Genomic DNA, 25260 nt, shown 5'->3' with positions numbered 1-25260 from the left:
AAACCATGTGACAATGGGACCTGTCAACTCTGCTGGCTCTATCTGTGCTCCATATATAGAGAGAGCAAGTGGTGTGACTTTCTTGATTGCAAATCACATAAAATAAAAACAATACAAATTTGATGCAACTTGAAAAACATGACATGGATTGATAAAGACATATATTATAACCTAGAAAATGTGTTAACTTGTTCCAGTTACAATGAGGAAAGCAAACATAAAAAAGTGTGTTGTACTCACAATCAATTAAAAAGAACACAATTTTAAAACATCCATCTCAATTTTGCATGCAGCTTCGTAGTCAGTTTCAAAGTCACAATTCTGCCTCAGTCTGCCAGAAATATGCAGTTGCGAAGTCAGTGTGTTATAAAAGCTGCATGAAGTATGTGCATAAATCATGCAAGTGCGCTCTGTAGCACTGGCAACTAGTAATAAAGATGTCATTAAGCTGCGTGTAATTGCTAATAACAGAATTCCATTAACATTAAAGTCTATGGGATGGGATTGGTTCCTGGGAAAACGTTGTCTTTATCAGGGTTGCTAACAGGCATCTACTGTATATCACTTTCTTTGTTATATGTAATTGGACCTATTTGAAAAACGTCCAGAACCTCTTTGTTCTCTTATGGGTTTAAAGACACTTGTGCTGTAAATTAAGCAGAATCAATTTCCCACATCCCATTACAGCAACTCCATTGTTAATGGATATGGAACGTAAGACAATATAATATTTATACAAATATATTTACAATAATATTAAAACATTCAAATAAAATCCCCCACAGCTACAATTTTGGTTTGAAAGAAAAAGGGGAAATTGTACTAAAGCTAAGAAAATGAATCATGATTATTTAGACAAACACCTGTTAATAATTCATTCTGCTAGACATAAAAGGGAAGACATGCTGCTGGAGTTTAATCGTCTAGTTACTACATCCAGATGCACACATTTCTCCCCAAGCTTCCAGGACCATAAGACCATCCAGTCATAAATAAAGTCTATCAAACATGTGTTATTTTTCTGATAGTCTAGCGTATGCCATCAGCATTATTTATGTGTTTCTAAGGACAGTCTGGCATCTGGCATACAGCTTTTTTTTCTCTCCAATCAGTCAGCTCCTGATGAAATGACCTGCATTAAAGTGAAATATTCTGTATATTGAAAATGAAATTAGTTTTTGTTCACTTCCATGTCTGTTTTGAAATGGAAAATGCCTTGCAGATGTTTTGACTTCAAAGTTTTTGCCCCCCCCCCCCCATTTAGAATGAGTACACTTGCTTCTCATTGGTTTTCATAACATTTATAGCTTAGTTTTCTGTTTTGAAACCATGGACCATATTCACAAATCTTTAAGCACTGGTTTGTGGAAAGTTTTGTGAAGAACTACGTTTTGATTTTTTTAAAATTAGTCTACAGTTCCTGAAACCTTTTGTTAACTTTTTAAGGGAGGGTTAGAAGTTCGTTCTCATTTTTCAAAGCACTACTTTGCCTAAGAGGATGTTTATGAAACAGTCCTTGTGATGAGTCAAAGGGTTTTCGGTCTGTGATTCAGCCTCCCGACAGTAGATGGCATCAAACCAACTCGGGACTTCCCTTACCAAGATCTCGTGACCATGGCAAAAGTCATCTTTTGAGGGGCGGCACCTTGGTGAGGGGCGGAAGTACGAGTATGTAAATTCCAGCCACTGGAGTCAAGTGAAGGATAAGGACACTTGTCAGTTGAGGATTGGTGTTCCACTGACTACAGAGGCGGGACATTACATACTAAAGGGAACGTACTACTGTGTTCGGGGTTGGTCCGAAAGTAAAATAGGAGGAGTAACGGGTGGAGGGAGAGATTGGTTTGGTGCAGCGGGATTTTTAAAACAAAAAAACACTAACATTTCTTTTGTCTTTTTTTTGTTTATGTATGGGTCGCCACGAAGACAATTAAAGACGAGTCATCACGGTTTGTTTTGGATTTCACCCCTGCACTCCTTCCCTCACACCATTTTGTTTTCTTTTGTTATTTAATCATTTTGTTGTGTATAGAGAATAAAAATAAATTATTTTATTTCTGTACACATAAATTACTGTCTGGACATTCCATTTAATACACTCTCGCCTCACAGTCCTTTAAAAAAAAATCCTCGGGACATTCCTCGGGACCCTATTTCCCCCAAGCAAAGGCTTAATAACCATGAACTGTTTCAACTCTTCTGCATCTTTGTGCATGACTGGACAACCAACAAAAAGTAATCTTTTGACAATCTTCAATCCTGTAACAATGACTTCTGAACAGCAATGCCATTCCAAGTCCATGAAATCCATTGGGCTGGCATTGCTGAGTAATGAGCCCCTACTGTTTGTTTATTTATTTATTTATTTTTAATGAAGAACATGTACTGAGAGATCTGTGCTGTTAAAAAAATACAAGCTACACTTATTCTTGTTGCACCACTGGTGGTTCATTCATATCTTAAACATTATAAATGAAATCAGACAGACATAAACATTTGAACTGTACTGTACTCTAACAAGAAGTCCCTTATTAGGATCTAGGTTCAGATCCAAACCTTGATGTGCACTGTTGATGTGTCAGTCTCATTTGTTAAATCACATGTGAGGGATCCTATTGTTCAGAGCAAGTTAATGGGACTGTAAGTGTTTATATATATAAACAAACAAAAAAGATGCAGTGTTGTCAGACCTCGAATAATGCAAAGAAAATAAGTTCATATTCATTTTTAAACAACACAAAACTAATGTTTTAACTTAGGAACAGTTCAGAAATCAATATTTGGTGGAATAACCCCGATTTTCAAGCACAGCTTTCATGCGTCTTGGCATGCTCTCCACCGGTCTTTCACATTGAAGTTGAGTGACTTTATGCCACTCCTGGCGCAAAAATTCAAGCAGTTCAGCTTTGTTTGATGGCTTGTGACCGTCCATCTTCCTCTTGATCACATTCCAGAGGTTTTCAATGGGGTTCAGGTCTGGAGATTGGGCTGGCCATGACAGAGTTTTGATCTGGTGGTCCTCCATCCACACCCTGATTGACCTGGCTGTGTCGCATGGAGCATTGTCCTGTTGGAAAAACCAATCCTCAGAGTTGGGGAACATTGTCAGAGCAGAAGTTAGCAAGTTTTCTTCCAAGACAACCTTGTACTTGGCTTGATTCATGCGCCCTTCACAAAGACAAATCTGCCCGATTCCAGCCTTGCTGAAGCACCCCCAGATGAGTCCAATTTTCAGCTTTGCCCAACACCTGGTCGTCTAATGGTTAGACGGTGACCTGGAGAGGCCTACAAGCCACAGTGTCTTGCACCCACTGTGAAATGTGGTGGAGGATCGGTGATGATCTGGGGGTGCTTCAGCAAGGCTGGAATCGGGCAGCTTTGACATGAATCAAGCCAAGTACAAGGTTGTCCTGGAAGAAAATGTGCTTCCTTCTGCTCTGACAATGTTCCCCAACTCTGAGCATGCCAAGACACATGAAAGCTGTGCTTGAAAATCAGGGTTATTCCACCAAATATTGATTTCTGAACTCTTCCTAAGTTAAAACATTAGTATTGTGTTGTTTAAAAATGAATATGAACTTATTTTATTTGCATTATTCGAGGTCTGACAACACTGCATCTTTTTTGTTATTTTGACCAGTTGTCATTTTCTACAAATAAATGCTCTAAATGACAATATTTTTATTTGGAATTTGGGAGAAATGTTGTCAGTAGTTTATAGAATAAAACAAAAATGTTCATTTTACCCAAACACATACCTATAAATAGTAAAACCAGAGAAACTGATAATTTTGCAGTGGTCTCTTAATTTTTTCCAGAGCTGTATATATATATATATATATATATATATATATATATATATATATATATATATATATATATATATATATATATATAGTGTGTGTGTGTGTGGTGTCTTTCTGCTTTAGTTGATTTAATGGAATAAAGAGATTTTTTGTGGGTCAAAATGACACAGGCAACAGTATTAACAAAAAAACAAGTATTTTTTTTGCTGTTATTTGATCATCAAAATGCTCTGCAGATTACTGCACTTTAATCTACAGACAGTTTTCTGTCTCTCTGATGCTGTGCTGCTTGAAAGTTTTGGTTGCTGTTGACATTACTTACGTCACTTGATCCCAGTAGCTGAGGGATATGTAATGATTGCAGTTTATTCACAAAAGGAAACAAAATGGGCAGCTGGAATCACAGGTACTAGCTCCCCGTGGAATTTCAAGGAGATTAAAAATGAAAATGAATAATAAATGCAGTTGGCCAACTGTACCTTTTGGTAACAAGTCAGAATGAGCTCCTATGCATTCAGCTATTCCACTCCCATCTTTTCTATGCACAGTGTTCAGACAGACTTTTCATATATGTACGTCTTGTACTGTAGCTGGAAAAGCATCTGTTTTGTGATGTCCTTCAATGCACACAAGAAATGTGTTTGGACCATTTCAGTGTCCAGTATGCATTCCTGGTCTAAGTACAAGTATCATCGATTGTAAACAAATAGGATCATCTTGTGCAAGAGATAGTTCCCTTAACTTCCCTCTAGTGTGTAATGGTCTAATAGTTACGGAACTTAAAGTTACCCTTGGGCATAACTTGTTTTATATCTCTCATCATTCAGGGGTGTGCAATTCACATTGCCCAACACCCAGGACAACAAGATTTGTGTGAGGGACAGGTTTTTATTTATTTATTTTTCCCCATGTTCGTTCTTTTGCTAGAAAAACACTCCGGGTATATTCCAGAAAGCCACGCAAGTTTCTGAAAACTGAATAGAGGAAGTCTAGCACCTACACACAAACCTTTTAAAAAGTGTTTTTGTCCCACCCCTATCACTTCTGATTGGCTAGCTGTGAAAAAAAGTCAATCTTCTATTGGTTATTTGTAAATTAGCAAATAAGTGCTACTGCTTTCTTAATACTTAAACCTGACATTTAAATTTAGCAATCTAGTAAAGTTTTAAAAAAAAGAAAAAAAACACCACAGTTGCTAAGGTATTAGCGGATTAGATAATTTAGCGGATAGTGGATTGTGCAATTTATACTTTGTAGTCAAATATGTTGGAATGATTTTAAAAAATTCAAAAAAAAAAAATTCAAAAAAATGTGAAGTTTACTGTTTAGAAGCCTTTCAAGACAAACTTTCCCTGGCAAAAAATGAACAGAACAGATATTAGTAATTAGTAAAAAAAAAAAAAAAGACCCACACACACAGGAAGAGAGGCGCAGAGAAGCTTGCTTTTGGATCATTTTGTTATTTTATGACAGTTAGGCATTTTTTTTCTCGATTACAGCAGACCTTGTCTCGGAGTCTCTCACGCAAGCAGCTTCCTGCTAATGTACAATACCAAATGCCCCACGCCTTCTACCTCCTGGGAAATATCTGTCCTTAGACCTACTATGTCAGAGGCATCAGTCTGCAGGATAAAAATGTATGAGTCAGGCTCAATTTACGTATTAATTTATTTCAGTTTAAGGGCCAATTTAAAATTCTGTCCTGTCTCAAATGTGCACAGCATGCCTCTTTACATTTTAGAAATGTTCCTGTTTCTTCTGGGGGTTGGAATTTTAGAAAAAAAAGGCAGGTAAAGGTAAACACGTACAATGCGGGAGGCTGAAGGAAATTCAAATGTAGTTGTCTGCAGCCGGCAAGAACGGTTTAAGACCACAGTGTTTGTTACTCTCGCTACAAAAGAAAACCCAAAAAGAAGTTAAACCACATTGTTTTGTTCTATTGAATGCAATGCTACTCCTGGTCAGTAGAACAAACCTACAAGCAGGTTTGGAAAAAAAACAAAACAGTTTTTGTTTTGCTATATGTGTATAATTCTGCTACTTTTGTATATATTAGCTGGTGGACATTCTGGTAAACTAACAGAACCACTGACCCATTAACCTCAGTGGATATTACATTTTTTTGTGATCCATATTGCATCATTTTGTGTTCTATGTTCCCACGGATGTTTGAATGTTAATTAAAATGATCATTAACAGCAGTGAGATTAGTTTATTATTATTAGTCGCATTGTGATTTCTGTTCTAAGGTACAAGGCAATAAAAACGTACACAGTTTAACAAGCCTCATGTCCAGCTTTACATTTCTTTAATTACATTTTGTTTTTGCTGAAATTTGATTTTCTTTTCTTACTGTACCTTGTGGCATAACTTTGGTTTAAAATTGTGTGTGTGTGTGTTTTGGGGGTCAGTTTCTATTGCTGGTGAATGAACGAAGATTATGCTGTCTGAAATAATAAAATGTATTACAAACAAAATTTACATTTACAACAAATAATTGTTGTCATGAGTGGTGAGTGTGGCAGTCGCTTCTGTCATGGAACTACAAAGCCATGACTTTAGTCTTCGAAGAGCACTGAAGCTTCTCTCAGATCGGAGCCTGGATTCAGGATCAGTACAACCGGCCCTTGCTCAACATTGCGAGCACTAGAGCGAGTGTGCCATACTGCACATTTAATGAGAATTGCCCTTGAAATATATTTCTAGAAACGTTGAGGTTTACCCACAATTGAAATACTTAAGATAAATATAGTTGTGCTATTGTGCTAGTACTGTATTGGTATAAGACAAGGGTGTTTTTTTATATCAACAATAGAATTCATGATATCAAAAATAAATGTATAATATATATATATATATATATATATATATATATATATATATATATATATATATATATATATATATCGTTTTGGTAAAAAAAAAAAAAAAAAAAACTTAAATATAAAATTACTGATATCAGAAATGGAGGATTAAGTGTTAAAACGGCATGCCATGGGTATAGACATATCTAACAATAGTAAGTGCCAGCACTGTCTAATGCACAGCAGTGTATTGTCATAAAAACTAAACGGGAGAAGAAAAGAAAAACTCTTTAATTTTCAAGGATGAGGGGGTGTGTACAATTGCAATTTACCTTTTCTTTTTTACATTAATACAGTACCTGATTGTTACTGAATTGTTTTGGGTGTCTCATTTATTCCAGATGACCTCACATCCCGATTGCAAAAATAAAAGCCTCAGGGGTGGCTGGATACTATTCTGGAGGACAGACACATTCTCCTTGGTTAGTATGTAAGGGCAGGTAAGGTCACCAGAAACTTAGACTGCAGGATGCTGCTGAAGCTCAACAGATCAATAGAAGTCTGATAGCCACAAAAAAAAAAAAACACAAATAAAAACTTCACTTATTTTGCTTCAGATGAATAACAGACTGTCATTATAAGGACAAAAAGCAAAAAAAGCAAAAACCTCTATATATCATACTACAGTACTTCAGCACTTTAGTAAGGTACAGTATATACTGAATGTATGGTTCAATGAATCCCCAGACAATTCAATCCATTGTCCTATTTGTTCAAATGGTTTCCTGGATAAGTGGCAAACAAATAAACAACTGTACACAGCAGCTCCCGCTGACAGCAATCTAATAATGAGCCCCAGTGGAACGCACCTGTTTGAAGGGTATCATAAATAAAGTGCTGACACAGGCTTACAAACAGAAAGAAGATGCCACAGTCATCTATATCCTGGGCATAAAAGCATCAGCAATGTAGTCAGCCAGGCTTGCAGGAAATACATTAGTTACAGAGGGATATCAGCTGGAATGAATAATGCCGCAATTGTGGCCACTAAAACACTAAAAACAAAAATTCACTTATATAATCATGTAAACTAAACTGTCACAGTTGCTTTCAAATTACAGTACAGGTACACACAGTACATCGCAGTGTCCTTAGTGACTGCACAGGCCACATGTCAGAGGTGTTCTGAAACACTTTTTTTCTGAAACACTTGATGCAGTTATCCTTGAAACAATGATTGAACACAAATGGTATGGCTACAGGATCAAGGATCAAAACTGTAATTAACTTTACAAACCTTTACAATAACTGTGTACGTCAGTGCCTCAAATTAGGGGGTTTATGAAACCCTTAAGTGGTCTCAAATTACGTTTTAATGAAACCTGGTTTTAAAAATCCATCTTGTGACTCATTAAAACACCATCACATGACAGATTATAGTTTGCACTCTAGCCCACAATGTCTATATTTATAGCATCAGTATATATACTAGAATTCTTCAATACCAGCAATACATATTCTCATAGCAACCGCTCTGACCTAGTCTGACATGCTGACCTATCACATACACGTTTGGCTCAGGGCAACATAATCCCGTCAGACACTAGTTTACCATTATACTCCTCAACTCCAGTCTACTTGTATAATATTCTTCCATTTTACATCTAATAATGTCAATGTAGCAATGGTGCTTACATATTAATTACTGCATTATGTAACATTCCAGGCCTTACTGTGAATAGGCATTTCACCTGAATTTTAGGGTTAAAAACAATCAGCAAGTGCATTCGCTTTTTTTGTTCTGTTTTTTTTAACCACCTTGAGGGTTCCAACCATATAAATAAAATGAAGGGCGATTATCGCAAAATGAGAGAGGAAACAAAAATCTAAGCAATGTGTCAGACACATGGGGGGGGGGGGGGGGGGGGGGGGGACACGACCTGGACTCAAATGTTGAGTTCAGGTCAATATTTATGACCTGAACTCAGCACACTGCTAACCCTAAAGCCTTCAAGATTTTTCTTTAATAGTTCCACTCTCAAAGCATCAGCTCCGAGGATAATGGACTCAAGCTGGGGATTGTGTTAAATAAGAGCAGTTAATGAAGGCATTATTTCAGCTAGAAGGTTGTTTGCAGCATCCGCACAGCAAGATAATACAAATCTCTGCCAATTATCACAGCTTTGAATGGATAATTATCTAAATCAAGTCATTAATGAAAAACACAAATGACACCACTTAATCAGTTCTGACATTTCTTAAATTCATTCACTTAGCTGTCTTTTTAGTATAATTGTTCCCACATGAACAGCAGCACATGATTCTAACATTGTGTAGGCCTAGTGTAATGCTTAAACACTATGAAGTACATTTGAAACAATGACTTATGTCTTAGTGACTAACCTGTCAGACCAAGGCAATTATACCGTAGATAGTAACTACATAAACTCAAATGGACGCACATGTAAATATGGCTACTGTTTAATTGATAAAAATAGAATCAACCTTTGCATTTTTAATGGTTTAAACAGTAAACAGTTTTTCATGTAATTATTTATTTTCTGTTATTACAATGCTTCACTTTACAAAATGTAAAGTATATGCTTCTGGGAGAGTTGAAAGGCCATGTTGCCATATGAGGGTCTGCTCAGTCCTAGCATTTAGAATTCTCCAGACAAAGCAAGCTCAAAGCAGACATAAATTATACAAACTCGATACTGGAGCAATAGAACCTAGAACCACTCAGCAGTATTGTAAGCACCCTAAAACATGGAGGATGTAAAAACACAACTTGAATGACATCTGCGGCTTCATACTCTTTAAATGCGGCAAAAAAGTCACAACTCACTTGAAAGATTGTGGCCTCTCTAATTTCTCTCAACAGTGGTGGATCTACAGTAATTACAGCAGTCATTTAGGCTCTTAAAACAGCACCGTCGCTGGAGTTTTACACATTTTTACAGACAGAAATGCACTAAAAGGAACAAATTACACAGTATCAAAGTTAGGTTTCCTTACCCTTGGTGCACAAATGCTCCATTTCATTAATTTAAACAGTGTCTGTATTTAGATCAATATTAGACCCTGTGTCTTCTATGAAGTCCTTTTTTAGCCATGGTGCTTTGAAAACTGAATGCTTATTCTTAAAATGTCTTTTTTCACTTGGCCAATTCAGCACTTTAGATACATTCTAACCATCTTAGACTAAACACAGCTAGTTTGACCTATTGACCTTTTTCCAGAATTTATGTTTAAACAACTAGCACCCCAAACAATTAATTTAAAGACTATCTGCACACACTACATTAACCAGAGACAAGGAGGGATATTTAGTCACGTCTCAAAAGCACTGAAACCATATTTTGGTCACAATTTAAAACAGGGCATGCCTCAAGTGTATGTATCCCCAAGGAAATAACACATTACAAGCATCAGTGTCATGAACAAAGTACCTACACATCCACAGCATATAGAATAATATATCTTAACAAATACCCTTGCAGTTAGATAAGGTATAGCCTTCATTAGCTTATTGGGTCAGGTATCCATACCATGAAGCATTCCCCTAAAAAAATGTGTTTAGTTAAAATTACAACAGTATAAAATATACAGGAAATGATGTGCCTATCAATTGTAAGAAGTAGGTCATTTCCTTGTATCAAATGAACTGCACCAAAAGACCCCCGCCTTGAAATATCTTTTAAGTTTTTTTTTTCTTTAATATGAAACTATGTGAAATATCATTATATCCAGCACTGCAGTAGAAATGTAAAGGGTTAAAAGGTGACAATTCTTGAATTAGTGACAGGAAGATCTGGAATGGGTTTGAATACTTTTACAATGGACGGGTATTTTGGTTTTCCTATTGCTAAACCTATAATACAAGCGTAACCTTGATTCTGACCAAATCTGACTCTTGCTATACTGAACATCTAAAAAGGGGTGACACCAGTCCTCGAGGGCCACCGAGTCTTCTGGTTTCCATTCCAACTTAAGCTCTCAATTAACTTAATTGATCTAATTATTTTTTCAATTGGACATGTTTAATATTTTTTACAGTTGATGATTTTAAAAACACACCTGATTCAAGGTTCACTACCTACAAAACACGTTGCAGCCATAAGAGATGTGACCAATTAATCAAATAATTAGACCAATTAAGTAACTGAGAGCTTGGGTGGAATGCAAGCCAGAAGACACTGTGGCCCTCCAGGAACTCAGTTTGACACCCCCGATCTAAAAGACATCAATCAGACTGATTTCTGGGAAATGGGACTCCAGTAGCATTTGCTTTATTTATTCTTCTCACCTTCTTTACCACCTTTGACATCTCCACAGCAAATCTCTTGTGTCATACTTGACAACGACAACGGAAGAATAGAGCATCAGCCAGCTTACCTTGCGAATAACCCTCATACTTAGGTGAATTGGAATTCTGGGCCCTCAGATTAGGAGCAAAAACAATGTTTGCCATAAAATACGCCCTCACTGCTTGACAGCAACTGAGACCAACTGTGACAGGACAGGAGTTTTTTTTAATTATTTACAATTAATATCAGATTACTGCTGGTGCTAAAAATACAACTGGGAGCTAAACAAAGGCTGACCAAAAACCTCCCAGATAGCTTTCTTCATGTTGTTAAGTTCTAGAAAAAGTGTCTCCCACACACACACACCACACAAGGATAATGCTTTTCTCCTGTAGTGATAGAAATGGATAGCATGTTCAATAACTTCAGTAAAAGCCTGTAATAAAAGCCGGTTCAGGTTGATCAAATTCAGCCGAATGGACGCCATAGTTTTTGCTTGCATATGCAATGACAAGCACAGACAGGTCACAGCTATAAGGAAAAGAATGTGTACATATTCTGATGCTTTAAATATGCGCAGGACATGTGCAATATGTAGACACACGTACAGAACCATGACGTATTTTCATAGTATGTTGAACACTTATGTCAACAACATCTCCTTCCACAAATACAAAATTAGCGTTAGCAGTGCAATAAAAAAGAAACCGATCAGACATGTTCACCTTTTACTAAACAAAATAGTTCCTCCAGACAAACAGTGCCCACATCGTTTCACATTTCTAACAAGTCTGCTTGATGAAAGGCAGTTTCCTTTTTAACTCAGACTAACAGCATGGTTTATATAAGGCACAATCCTCAGGAGGATTAGAAGAACAGGGAGCCTAATTATTAGCACAATTTGTTAAAACATCTGCAGAATAAATGTAAAGATGAAGAGAATTGAATCTTTTTTTTTTTTAACATTGTTCCATTTCTGCTCTACATATCCCTCCACAAAGCCACTGTGGTGTCTGACTCTCAAGCCCTTCAACATCAGTATGTCTCTTACCCTGCTCCTGAATGACGAGCCAATCTATTGGCTTTTTAGCCAGAATCGATCTTAACTGCAGAACGCTGCCGTTTTATTCATATAAGAGCAGAGGATATATCAGAGGACAGGAACTGTGAACTTGCATTTTTACTCCATAGCTAATGGCAAATCTGTGGAGACAAATCGCTGATCAACTATCATGATATTTACCAATCAAATGACTTAATTGTCTTGGATTCCTAATGTTATATATTTCCCAATGTTAAATTAGGTTTACTGGTTTATATTTCCCAATCTTACATTTTTGTTTTGTGGTAAATTATGTTACAGCAACAAACAGCAAGCTGTGAGTCAATGGAATGAGTGTGTGGGCAGGGAGTTCTGTTTTGGCTGCACTTTGACCAAACCGATTCTCTGCTGAAGATTTATATGATTTATTTATGCATTTATTGTATTAGATATCTTTGGATAATGACATATGGTGGCTCAAGAATACAAAAATCTAAAAAAGAATTACTATTTGGTAGTTTGACCATAACAAGCTTGACACTTCATGAAAAATAACTTTTGCCCATTATCAAAAAACGTATCTCAGGAGAAGTTATCTTGCGATGTCAGGCCCTGCCTGAATTCTTCTGGGATGTACTTAAAATTGCACTTGAATTCCTACTTAACTCTGACACAGCTGTTTGATCCAAATTTCAAAATATATTATGAATGTTTGTTTGTTCGTTTCACATTGATTATTGACCTTGAGTACATAATAACTAGAAATGGTGGTTTTTGGTCACAAAAGGAAAACATCTCCTGTAGCACGCTCTATAGTGGTAAAGAATACTACAGGGAATACTTTGCTTTTGCTCACAAAAAACGGTTTGTAAACATGAAGTAAAATGGAACTATGAAAAACAATGTGGCACTGAAACCTCTAATGTTCACTGGACACCACCTGTAATGGAATTATATTGAGAGAATGTCAAACCATGTGGTCTGTATGATTGATATAGCAAGAGTTGAAAGCTATTTTTGTCTTTTCACTAGACAATACTGGTAATGGAATTTAAGAAAAAATAAATAATCCAGCTGTGTTAAAAATAAAGACAGTAACTCAGTATACTGTCTCTATGCATCTGAAACTTCATCGGTCACATGACCTCCGTATGCCAGCAATATTAGAGGAACAGCAGGGATGGGCTGACAAACCCATAGAAGCTTCCCTTGTGGGGATGCTTAATTATTAAAAGATAACGTTGTGAAATATACTGAGGAACCGCCCAGGCTACAGTAAACAAACTGCGGAGAAAACAAAGCCTTTTAATCCAAACAGTCACAAATTTACTGAAGAGAAAAACACTCTTTAATGTTACAAAACTAAACATAAACAACTAAAGGAAATCTAATATATGGCAATTTCATTTAAAAAAAAAAAAACAAAAAAAAAACACATAGTAATACAACCTTTTGCAGTTCAAAATGAGAAACTAACAAATTGACTATAATGTTTAAGAGACCCTGAATTACAATAATGTACAGTTCCTGTTAAATGGTGTTTTACTCTGTTCAGTAAATAGGAACCAACTACAGACTGGATTAAAAGCTTTGAAACGAGCCACAAGCAGTAACTGGAATATACATTCTGAATCATCTCATGGATCCTTTGAAAACAGTATGTTCAGACTATCTCCTTGTGGACTGTTTAGGAATTTTTGGGAGTTGAGTGGGAGTTTAGCTGTACAATGTTGATGAGTTTCAGCCTCCTAATATCAGTTCCATACGTGGGCCAAATGAAAGATGTGGACATCATAAATGATTTCTGAAGCTGTGTACAATAGTAAAAGCATCGCAAAATCTAATAAAGCACAGTGAAGCAAAGGTAAGCATTGTAAAGCCAATAGAGGTATGGTACAATAACTTTAGCAGGCTAACATTTTATAAGGGATATAATAAAATTGATGGGCAATTACATGAAATGAAAACTCGTATTTGTTAGTTTATTGGTTAAAGAAATTACCGACCAGTAATTAGGATAATAAATACAATAGATACAATCATACTGCATTGCTAAAGATACGGGACCTGGCCAATAAATGAACTTTAGGGCAATTGCAGGGGAATAAAACCCTAAAACAAAGCCAGTCATCAGCCAGTAACAAGTAATGAGAACCAAGAGAAACTATAACTGTGCGTATCTTTCATAATCATAAACTATAAAAACAATTACTGTTCTTTTGACCTTGGAACTATGTACCATCTTCACCAACTCTACTGAGAATTAGGATTGTATTCCTCCTAAGCACGCCTGGCTCCAAAGAAACTGTGGGAAAAAGAGGCCACTGACAGTTAAAAATAGAAGCAGCCTCACCCTGGTACAACCACAATTCCCAGCTCTCTGCATACCACAAGTACTTCCAATATAGATTTTAATAAGCTGCATTACATAACGCAGCAAAAAGCAATTATTGATTTAATGTTTTGTTCCCAGAGACTATGAATTGCTCTGTGAAAGTGTGCCCATTTAAACGTGTAGCGTAAACTTCAGTGAAGAGAAAGTAAACGGTAATTGATAATCTCTGGTTGCAGGGCTGGCTCATGAGAATCAGCTGTCGTGATCTTTAGGGGGAATACAAAGCAACTGTTCCAGCAGCTTTACAATTTTCTGTAACGACAGAATATGTGAGGAATCTGATGATGGTTAAAACCCCAAAGGCAGCCTGAAAACATACAGCCTGAAGAGAAGGAAACAGTAATCAAGATGAGTGATTGAACTGCACAGAAATCTCACTGTACAAAAATGATCATAAATCACAGAAAACTATATTATTTAAATGGTATGTGTCAGAGACATACTTCCTCGCTACAAATTATAGCTACTGTATTGGTATAATGAATAAGTAAAGCACCATGACCTACACCAACCATATGCAAGTATGAAGTACAGCCAGACAGTGCCCCCCTATATGGTACATCTATATTTTGATAATTTATAACTTTCATCCCAACAAAAATATTTCTCAAGATATATGTACAATTGTCAGTGTGACATGACAGAGACATAAAACCTCTCCATATGTTGCTGATTTACCACATTTTAGTTTTGGGGGGTTCACAAAAACATCTATTATTGTACAGTATATGCAACACTAACACCAAACCAAAAATAAGCAACTGAGCATTTCATTTTGCGGCTTATGAGTCATCTGAAGTTGTTTCTTATTTATTTCAGAATTGTAATTGCTGCTTTTTGTATTTCATTTCAGAATAAATAGCTCAATGTGTTAGCTAAAATATTGAATAAGATTAATTTCTTAATTTTTATATATCTATATATATATATATATATATATAATTCGTGCACAGCAAACCATTCATTAAAACTCATTCCGCTTAAGCATGTTTTTTATACTTTTAATGGAGAGTTTAAATTACACACCTCTTGATAGTCTACATTTCCTTTCAGCAGCATTTCAAATGGCTTTAAAAAGAAGACTGACATTTCCATGTTCTATACCTTTTATGTATGACTGCTTGCTGTACTCAGTGGTTAAATGCCTGGGGTCTATGTTGATTACCTTGTATTTTGAAATCTACCCTCAATGGCTTTAACTTAGTTTTGTTAAGGTATTCATCTTATGACAAAAGTGAATGCCTACTCGGTAGCAAAAACAAAGCCAGTCATCACAGTCTGTGCGTGTCCATCCATCAGTTTGAATACCCACTGGGCACTGGGCACTGGTCCAAGAGCTCAATCGGGCACAGCGGAATACTTTCCATCCAAATCCAGGACCAGCTTGTCGTCTGACTCCAGCTGCCATGTATTTTAATCAGATCAGACTTGAGGGATGTTTTGCATTGCTTGAATAATTCCCTTGAACTCAGTCAATATCATTTTTAATCCCCATATTCCACAGCTCTCTTTGATTAATGTGTTGAATCACTCACTACTGTGCTATAAAGAAGTTCAAAAGAGCAATGCAATCTGGAAATATGGATTTATGGATTTAACTTTTTAAAAATTAAACTGAATACTTTACAACCTCATGTACAGTATAATACCATCTGCATGCTTGAATCCTCCCTAGCCCCAAACTCACCCCCATTCCTATTACAAAGCCATCACTTCTGTTCTGGTGATATGATGACCAAATGCCCAAGGATTTCCCAGGATTGTCCCTGAATGGATGTTTCGCTGTTCCACACTGTCCCGAGTTTCAGAACTATTATTTGCTGGCTGAAAAGCTCTATACTCTGACATTGTTATGGCACAGGACTTCCTGGGGTGCACATGACATTGCTGTTCTGTTTTCCTTGAAAATGACTATGCAGGAAGAACATTAATTATTTGTTTCCATGCCCACCTGCTCCTATGTTCCTTCTTTAGAAAACTATATGCATTACTCAAGTAGGGCGTCCCATGTAGCTGCCTTAGCAATGCAGTGTATAGGTCTTCTCTTCATACCCCTAGTAACAATAAAGCAAGGTTTTCAGAAAGCTCTACTATAGAGGGCTGTAATCTGGAGGCGGCTTTCACTGCATACTCTTTGAGTCTATTGACTCCACGCATGACAAAACTTAGTATATTTAAAATGTTGGCAGGAGTTGTCCTACAATAAACGTCTGTGAAATGCTGAACAAATACCAAAGAAGCACACTGCATTAGAAATGCACTGGTACTGTGGATATAAGTTAACCTTCCATTTTGTTATTTCAATGACTTAGTAGTATCCTTACAAACCAGCACCATTTAGATTGCTAAGTATATTCAAACAAACAATTTGCATCCTACTTCCGATAAAGCCTTTTGAAATAACAGTGGGCCTATTTGATAATGTGTTTGTTTACATGTATAATGCCCATAGAGTTAAAAGAACTAAGGCACAGCTTTCTTTGCAGGTCAGGTCACACATGTAACCTCATGTTGGCGCGGTAGTATTACCAATGCTCTATCAATGCTGATACTGCTGCACCATGAATTTAAAAAACGGTTAGAACCAATGGTTCTTAGCAAGGTAGCAGAACCACCCGAGGATGTGGTTGATAAGAAGTGTAACTGCTTTCAGAAAATGTAACCACGGTACTTTGTAATACCTATCTACATCTTTCCCACTTTCTATTTGCCATATACATTTAACCCTGATGATAAGCGGGAAGGGGCTGAGGGGACAATCACTGTTTTTAGCACTCTTCCACAGTCCTGTGAATGAAGGCAATGGGCAATTTAAATACATCCGCCAATTCAAGCTTGGTCACCTTAAGCCAACATGTGTAACAAAAAGCAGACTGACGAGTCCATAACATTTCTCAAGTAAGGATTAACACAGCAGCGGAGAAAGCCTGAATCAATTGTTGTGCAATCAATATCCAAATTAAGTGAATATGGTTGGTGACTATTGAGAATATTTTTTCATGAATGTTTTGAATATTATTTGGACATCGATATAAAGAGATGAGTCCTCAATTGAATCCTTATTGAGCTACACTGTACTGTTGTAATACCAGCAGATGCATTATGAAGAACTGTTATAATTGCATTAAAATGTTTCGGGAATATGTACACAGTTTCACTCTAATGAGCTGTAGGATCTCGTTTCCAGTGGGGTCCAACCAATCTCGTTCAGCCAAGCGGTACCAAGAAACATGCCAATCTACTTTACACTTTATGGTCACTATGTTCATGTACATCTTATGGGTATAAAGGTTAATGATTGGGAACAGTGCCATATAATATTCATGTGGTTTAAATGAAGTCTCTCCGCATTTCACGCAGCAAGCTAGTGGCTGAGCCAGATCTGAAAGACATTCATTTCTTATTAGACATTCAATGAACAGGTAGCAGTTTGCATTATTAACGAAGACAAAAGCTGACAAAGGAATAACCTTGACAGTGGGTGGCAAGATGCCACAAAACAACTTTAAATCAAAACTGATATGGCATTACCATCTAGTATCTTCTACATAGCTACGTGTCACTGTATCCAGGAAAACCAAAAATATTTAAACTGTTCAACGCCTATTGAAAAGCATATCTTTTTCAGACAAAGTGTGCAGCCTTGCAGTGTAAACGTCAGTGTATGTTTAATACATATACAAACGAATTACTGGTTGTACCGCAGAACTGAGATTCTTGAAAGACACGGCAAGGTTTTGAAGCTCTCTATTTCAACAATGCGAACATAGCTGTTTTCATGTAAACATTTTTCAAATGAATGTAAAACCAGCCTGCCTTTTAAGAAATGCAGCTCACCAGGGCAGACCACTGCAATCTTAAGAAAGCACCTTTCTCCTGAAACAACAAAAAAAAAAAACAATGGCTCTTTCTATAACCCATCTAGTTGCCTGGCTCCAACTGAGTTCCCTTTGGAACAGCACAAAAGAAAAAAAAATGCTGAACTGAAAAAGGTGTAATTCCATGTGATTTAATCAAAGCTATGTGCATTCCTTATAAAATGGAGCTGGATGAGCTGAAACACAAAAATGTTTTGTACCTACTAGGAAAATCTGCGTTAAGAACAACAGCAACATTACTACCATTATCAAACTTAAACAGTATGGATTAGACTGAACCAAGGCTGCTGCTGCTGCTGCTGTTGCTTGGGACTTTATTTTGTGACTGCTTTTCTTTTAAAATTATACAGTCTTTCAAAAGCAAGTATGTTAATGTATCTTTTAAAAAGTGCAACTGCATAAAGTCTAAAATAGTTCCTGTGCTGACATGTCTGTCTGCATCCGAGCATAAAAATACATTGATTCACCAATTAAACTGCGGACAAGGTAAACGCACCCATTTCATTTACTTGAGGTTTACAGGAATAAAGTAATAATTTGCATCAGCACCAGCATAACAAGCATCTTCAAACTTTTCTTTTTTTTTAATCTCATTTAGTGAGTAAACACTCACACTTTAGCATACTTGTGCCATTAAACACATGCTAATGTTGGGCACTGTACCTTTTAAAAGCAAAGTGGCCTCTTCAGCTGCAAAGCAGTTGGTTGGTGATTCATAAAGATGTGGCTGTTGGTACTCTGAAGAAACTGAAGACCTGCTCTGTCTGAGCTGGATGTTCCTCAATCATGTTACTTCAATGCATTCCAGCTTTGTACTGTCCATTAAGGACACAATCTAATGGCAACTGAAAGACTTCTGCCTCTTTAGCAGCCTTTCTTATGTCATTTCCCACCCACACAGTAATGTTAGTAACGTGTGTCTGTTTTAAATACACTGACTAGCCAAGAGATTCGACTGACCTGCTACCAACACTCACAATGCGTACATACAGGCACATTGCCTGAGTGGAAAAAGGTGTGTCTTGTCTGATGTTAAAGAATATTTTATTTTGACCAGTGTTGCACTTTCCGGTCGTAGTTTTCAGACATTGCAATTCCAGGAACAGTCACTACTGCCACTGTGCTTAGGGGCAAGTTGTGCAACAGAGACATAGTTACTGTAATAGTACTTTTGTATAGTATGTATGCTATGCTGCCATGTAACACTATGAGCTCTCATCTAGAGAAATGCAAAGGTAGATTTTATCATTATAAAACAAGCAAAAAAAAAGGATGGGCATGACATTATTTTACTATTTACAAAATACCTATTGTTTAATAGAAATAGTTTTTTCCTATTTTTAATCAAATGCAGTACTGACGTTTTCAGTTTGTTATAATGGAAAAATATTTGTTTTCTGTATACCAAAACTAGTAGACAGTGTCGACTATTTAAAAAAAAAAAAAAATACCATTTACAAAACAGTATGTACTATTTTTTATTTTAAATACGCTGCTGGCATCCTATTTTCTATTTGTAATTTAGATAGATTTGGGGACTACTATTTTCTATTTTCTTTTTAAATAGTTTACTCCTTACCAATGATTTACAACTACATGCTTTTCTTAAGACCATTAACATTCCAACAGCATTTTTCTATAGCTGAACAGGTTTGATCTCATTTTGTTTGTAATTGAAACATTACAGGACATGTACTGTCCTAAATGTTTATGCTGTCAGAATCACAGAAATATGTATAAGTTTAAAACAGAACTATTTGTGGACAGTCTACCAACTTCTTCAACAGTTTATCATTTATCCACTCTGCAGAATTCTCAACGGTTAACTTGCAGCTTCATTTGCAGGCACACAAGACCTCCTATCTGTATACAAGTATCTCCTATAAATTTGATATTTAAACCAAAAAGAGGTAAAATCATTTTCGGAAAAAAAAAGTGAAACCATGAGGAACTGCATATTTGAGTGTCTTCCAAACTTCACTGAAATACTAGATTCACGCCTTTTCAGACTAGTCACAGATTTTGTGGTACCTTACAGTCTATTATTAACCCCTATATCTAGTGTTGCCTCACCCTGTCTGCCTGCCTCACTTTTCCCATCCCACCCCCACCCACCCCCAATGCCCCACTACAGAGTACCTGTGGAGCTCCGAGCTAAAATTTGACAGTGACTGCTGACCTCAAATGACAGATCTGCAACTTATGACTACTTCTGTTGAGTAGCTAAAAACAAATCCAAAGTCAAAGAGACTATTATGCAAATTTCTGGTTTTCAGAGATACTATAAAATATATCTTCAAATGATGAAGTGCACAGAGCTCAAAAGCATGTGTGGCATTGCACAGCACAAAGTCTGCCTGCAAGCACCAGCACTTACATCCTCTTTTAACTACACCAGTACAATAAACAGTGCATTTTCTGCCTGAGTAGGAACTGTTTTTTTTTTTTTTTTTTTTGGGGGGGGGGGGGGGGGTGGAAGGGGGAATTGTACCACAGAGACGGACACCCATTGCCATAAATGGTAATGATATGTTGAATCTTTAGATGTGAAAGTAGTAAGCTTTGATATTTAAGCAGTGAGGTGTTTTAATTCCATCAGAGCTAGTCTGACAGACTATGGGCTTGAAATAACTCATGTGGCCCCTTGCTCTAGCTTTTTTTTTTACAGAAGAAATGTCCACTAAATGCGACCTTAAGCCTAAACACAATAATGCAAAAACGAATCTGAAAAGCAAGTAAAACTTGTACAGACATGGAGTGATAATTATACTGATTCAAGAATTTGTTCACTCAAAACTTAAAGTAAAACCGAGCTGATCCAAAATGATGTTGCCAAAATACCATGATAGGGGATCTAGGTGGTGAAGTGGGATAATTACCAAGCCACTCATTCTTTTCAACTCTGGCTTAGATCACTGAAGGAGAAATGAGTTTGGTGGCCACAGCTTAACTCCTAGTGGACATTAGCTCAAATCACACCTCACAATTACTGTAGTTGTCTGTATCCAGCAATGTATTTTGCCTTATCATGCCAATAACTCGTATTGCTGTTTATCTATTTTCCATCTCTTTAAATTGGTTTGTGTGGCACACAGAGCACTCTTATTCCATCACCATAGCATCCATTTCAACTGACTATTACCCTGTGAAATATTGTTTGCTGCTATTACTCTTAATAATCCTACAGGAATGCACTGTCAGGGTTGGAAGCCAGAAAATGTTTTATTGGCCTATTATGAAAAAGGATGTTATAGTAATTTAAGTGTCTTTGCTTTTAGTTATGCACATTTATGTGCAATTTATGGTTTGCTTCTTAATGTTTCACAAGACTGAACAGTGGTGCTCTGGCTAAGCAGATCAAGACAAGACAAAAGCTGATTGGTAAGACAGTTGCCTTAAAATGCATGACACAAATCAACAGTGAAAATAAATTCCAATATCTGAAAAAGACTGGATGCATTGGATGTCACTGCTCAGTACATAGTAGTCTAATATGAAACCAGCAAATAATACAACAGTATGATTCACCACTCATTGAAATTTTAAGACACAAGAGTGACCCAGTTAAAACTATAACTGTATATGCTGTCAAAATAATAGTAACCCTTATTATAAAAACAGAATTTGACATTAATACTGTAGTGCACAGTGGGATTCAGGATAACTTGGTTACAAAATGTTTTTTGGACTGTGCACATGAATCTCCTATCTAGGGAACAACCAAGATGAAAGTATACCAACTGGTGTGTTCACATGCCTTCAATGTGGGTCATTATTCAATGGGTGGGACACAGTAAAAGGCTGCAGACATCTGTAATTTCATGTGAGGAGTGGCATTTCTTGAAACATTGCATGCCAATTTCTTGGGGGGTGGGGGTAATTAAAAGTGACAGGGGTTGCAAGTGTGTCTCAGATCTCTTGCACATGCCTAATCACAAACATTCAAAATGGAAAGAGGAATATGCTTATTTGATTATACTGTTCACCAGAAAGTTTTCACAAAAGGCATTAGAAACTACAGTAGATTTCCCTAATCTTGGCATATGGATGACTAATGCAAGTTATTTTGAATTATGTACAAATGTACTACTTTGTATCTTAATATCTAGGTGTTGTTAAAAACAGGAAGACATGATTAGCCACAATATGCTATTTTTAACAAGTAGGTGCATGATTAAAGACTCCTTGTTGTACTTTTTTTTTTTAACAGAAGAAATGCCCACTAAATGGGATACCCCCTTAAGCCCAAAAAGAATACTGCAAGAATCAATCTGAAAAGCAAGTAGAACTCATAAAGACATGGAGCAATAATTATACTGATTCAACGATGTGTTCACTCAAAACTTAAAATGAAACCAAGCTGATCCAAAATGATGTTGCCAAAATACCATGATAGGGGATCTAGGTGGTGAAGTGGGATAATTACCAAGCCACTCATTATTTTCAACTCTGGCTTAGATCACTGAAGGTGAAATGAGTTTGGTGGCCACAGCTTAACTCCTAGTGGACATTAGCTCAAATCACACCTCACAATTAGTGTAGCTGACTGTATCTGCTTGACAGTGGTGCTCAGATAGTGCCATTGTCCTTCACCTTGCATGAAAATGTACCACCTTTAAATATTCTAATGTCATCTTTCCTCAGAGAAGTTAATAGGTTGCTTGATCAGTTCATGGATAATGCAAGTAAAAATTGTGAAATGAAACTTAGCAACATCCTTACTACCTCCCATGTTTCACTGTTAACTGTTTTAACCACCCCATACTTCTGACATGAATCAAAGCTATTTAAGTCCAATGTGTACCAGATGGGAATAACTACAAATAAAATTGTATAAGTAAAATTATATCATGTATTCTACTGTAGTACTATTGGCCAAACTATCTTGGATTTTAACACTGTGCTTAAAGACACCCCCCACCCCCCAAGAATTTGGGGCTGCCCAGACTCCCGGAATAATGAGATTTAGAAAAGCACTGAAAAGTAATAACTACTCACAAAACGATGATGTGATGGAACTCCTAAGTAATTCAAAACATCGACGTTCACATTAACGTATTCTGAACAAGTCTCCAGCCTGAACACAGTCCAGAATAAACGTTTTAATTAAATCACTCTTCTACAGATCTTAATTAGTTATGCAATGGAATTATTTTTGTTATACTGGTTAGCAAAACGACGTAAACACATATAACATGTCTCTGAAATAATATTTGGTACATATGGTTTATGGATATATAAATACATTATGCATAATTGGTCGTTTAAATTATAAACGCTTACATTCAACTTTAAATGGGTTGTTACATTCAAAGCAGAAACAAGAACACAACAGCAGACAATTGTATTAGCAACGTTGGAAAATCCTCTATTTTATTAACCTTCCAATTCAGTTTAAATAAACCCCCCTGCCCAAGATTGTAAAATAGAGTTCCACTTAAATTGAACGGAGCAGACAGTCACACTGACATATGCGTTTTCGCTGCTAATGATGTTCTAACAGCACTCAATCCAGTTGTTATATTTCAAAGCGATGCGTTTAAAAATGAAAAAAATGCATCTATATCTATACAAATACAAGTTGTATTCTTACAGATGTGTGTCAATTTCAACTGTTGGAATAGATACATTATTATGATGGCTTACCTCTTCGGTCTCCCTTTGCTCAAAGCATGTGCCAAAATAACTGTTTCTTGAGATGACTAGAAATAATCAGGCGCTTGTAGTAGCACAGAAACAAATGTTCTCAATGACTGTTGTAACTCGGATTCAGCGCTTCTTCAAACTTCGCAATCCACTGAGCTCGCTGCCAGTGTGACTGACTCAGACAGGCCCCCAACTGCTGAATATTTTGTTGAAGTGAGTGACATCACGCAGGACCCAATCGACGCCTGGATGCAGGGAAGCAGAATCACCACCAGGGAGAAAACAATCTGGGGCGGGTCTAAATTTGAGACTGGTCTTATTGTACCGCCTAGTGGATAAGCATGGTAGTCATCTACTTACTGTAATATTGTAAACGTGATCGACTTCATCCTAGCTGGTGAACAAAATATCCTGCGATTAACGGCAAATTGTGATACACTGTCTCGTGTGGTATGTCTATTACATAACACCATGCTATTTGGCTACAATGTCCTATGAAATGTAAATTGCACCTATTGTCAGTATTGCGTTACTACAGTATTACATGCAAGCTATTTTTATAATTAAAAAATATGTATTCATTCATTCATAAAATGTGTATCACTTGTGCATTTTTTTTTTTTTTTTGTGTGTGTTCATGAAATCTGATGAATTGTCAGAAATGGAAACTGAAGTTCTTTCCACAAGGCATAATTTGTGTCAAACAAATAGAAGAACTCATTCAGTAAGACACGGCTTTCACTGACCAAGTAAAAAAAAAAAAAAAAAAACACACACACACACACACACACACACACACACACACACACACACACACACACACACACACAATTCGCCAAAAAGAGCAAACTGTTCTGTATAGAAAAATGGGGGCCTTTATATTACAACACATCACGGCTCTCTTCAACCTCAGAGGGCATTTTTTAGATGCAAATTTGCTTTACTAACTTAATATGAGGCTTTGTGGTCCCGTGGTTAAAGAAAAGGGCTTGTAACCAAGAGGTCCCCGGTTCAAATTGCGGCTCACTCACTGTGACCCTGAGCAAGTCACTTAACCTCCTTGTGCTCCATCTTTGGGTGAGACGTAAGTGATCCTGCAGCTGAAGCATAGTCTCTGTAAGTCACCTTGGGTAAAGGTGTCTTGCTAAATAAACTAATGCTCAACTGGGAAACAACAAAAACTAATCTGGTACTATGCTGGGTAAAAGAAAGTTCTTTGTTTGCTTACATTCCCTTACAGAAAACTTGTCATGCCTCCTAGGTCATTTGATCTCAGGAGTGGCTTCTACTGTAGGTCAAAGCATGTTACCAGCTGCAAAGCCTGTAACAGTCATTAGCGGAAGCAGCCATTTAGTTACTCACAGAAAAGAAGGCTGAGA

The 25260-nt window shown here is 36.8% G+C and overlaps 1 protein-coding gene across 1 annotated transcript in view; it reads right to left on the bottom strand.

The window, feature by feature from the left end:
- LOC121302368 (E3 ubiquitin-protein ligase MARCHF3-like) overlaps nucleotides 1–24064 on the bottom strand; it is a 40027-nt gene extending 15963 nt beyond the window's left edge. Inside the window, exon 1 of the mRNA XM_041232300.1 lies at nucleotides 23882–24064. The gene's annotated coding sequence lies outside the window, so the exon portion shown is untranslated. The remainder of the gene's footprint in view (nucleotides 1–23881) is intronic.
- Nucleotides 24065–25260: the final 1196 nt, after the last annotated feature.

The sequence above is a fragment of the Polyodon spathula genome, chromosome 2 (assembly GCF_017654505.1).
Source record: "Polyodon spathula isolate WHYD16114869_AA chromosome 2, ASM1765450v1, whole genome shotgun sequence".
NCBI classification, from domain to species: Eukaryota; Metazoa; Chordata; class Actinopteri; order Acipenseriformes; family Polyodontidae; genus Polyodon; species Polyodon spathula.
The sequence above is the reverse complement of the archived record's forward strand: the minus strand, read 5'-3'. Positions and strand labels throughout refer to the sequence as shown.